Source organism: Chrysochloris asiatica, unplaced genomic scaffold (genome assembly GCF_000296735.1).
Source record: "Chrysochloris asiatica unplaced genomic scaffold, ChrAsi1.0 scaffold00003, whole genome shotgun sequence".
In the NCBI taxonomy this organism is placed as follows: domain Eukaryota; kingdom Metazoa; phylum Chordata; class Mammalia; order Afrosoricida; family Chrysochloridae; genus Chrysochloris; species Chrysochloris asiatica.
This window is the reverse complement of record NW_006408521.1, coordinates 46,001,473-46,002,834: the sequence shown is the minus strand read 5'-3', so window position 1 is coordinate 46,002,834 and position 1,362 is coordinate 46,001,473.

The following is a 1,362-nucleotide window of genomic DNA, read 5'->3' as shown; positions in this document are numbered from 1 at the left end:
TAAATGTATGTTGTTGTGTTGTTAAGCTTACTGAGTGTCTCCTGGTGAATGTGATCTGGAGATATGCTTCCCTTTTCACATGTAATGCCTAGAAGCTGGTATTGGCTCTTGTCAAGATGGTGGGATATTATGGGGTATGCTTGTAACTTGACTATATAGGCACGATGCTATCTCTTCTTGGGTAAGGTGGGGGGGGGGAGGAAGCTCCCACCCCCCAGGAAAAAGTGAGACCAAAAGGACGAAAGCAGAGACAAAAAACACCACTCAAAAGCAAGAATAAAACTATACCTGATGTCCAGTAGTCTTTGCTGTGCAGGTCAGTGTGCATGCACTGTAGAAATTTCCAGTGATGGGTGGTAGCATTCACTCACTCAGGCCTCTCCTCTAGTTACCACTGTGGAGGTGTGCAGATAGATATTGAGAAATTAATGGAAGAAAGATTGTCCATTATTTTTATCTCGGAAGGTCAGTTAGGTATCTGAATCTGCAGAGCATAATTCTCAAAATAGCTGCATTCTTATACATAATAGTTGGTGTTGGCTCTTCCCTTTTATATTGAGGTTTTACAAAGTGCACATACATTTTGGCTATATGGCCAGGTCTGCTTTCTTCTTGCTAGGTAAGTCAGGTATGAAGGGGCCCGCCCAGGTCAACATTACAACTGGGTCTCAGAGTCAAATGTCATAAGAAGTCGCCAAAGGATCAAGCTGTGCAACCAATGGGACTCCCAGGAACCTCCTCCCTGTGCCATGGTAAAACTATGGGTGCAATGCTGGATCCTTTCAGGGGTGCGCTCCTGCCTGCCTGAAGGTGTCTGGGCTGGGCAGTGAGGGTGTGACAGGGGAGAGAAAGATAGAAAAGTGTAAAGTCATGACACCTCTTTTTCCAGAAGCTCCGTGGTTTTCAGTGCTGTGTCACTGTACCAGCCTGTACCTGGCTATGGCCCCTCTCTCTGATCTCAGCCCAGGCAGAGGGGGTTGCTGATAGTGTCCCACATCTGGATCGATTCAGCAATTTCTGTATTTTCCTTTTCACAGTCAAATTTCTCCACTGGTGGGCACAGGAACCTGGAGCCCAGCACCTTGTACAAGATCCAAAACTCTGGACTGCTCCGGGAAGTGCCTTCTCTGGATTACTGTGACTCTGTCGATGAGCCTCCGCTACCTGTCTCTGCTTCACTTGCCACCAAACCAGAAGGCTCTCCTTTCCATTTTCTTTTGATGCTTTCTGCATCATTCAATATTTTACCCATTGTTGTTAAAAGCCATCGAGTCAGTTATGACCCATAACAACCCTATATAGGGTTTCCAAGGAACAGCTGGTGAGCTTGAACCACTGACTTTGCAGTTCAAATAGCTTTGC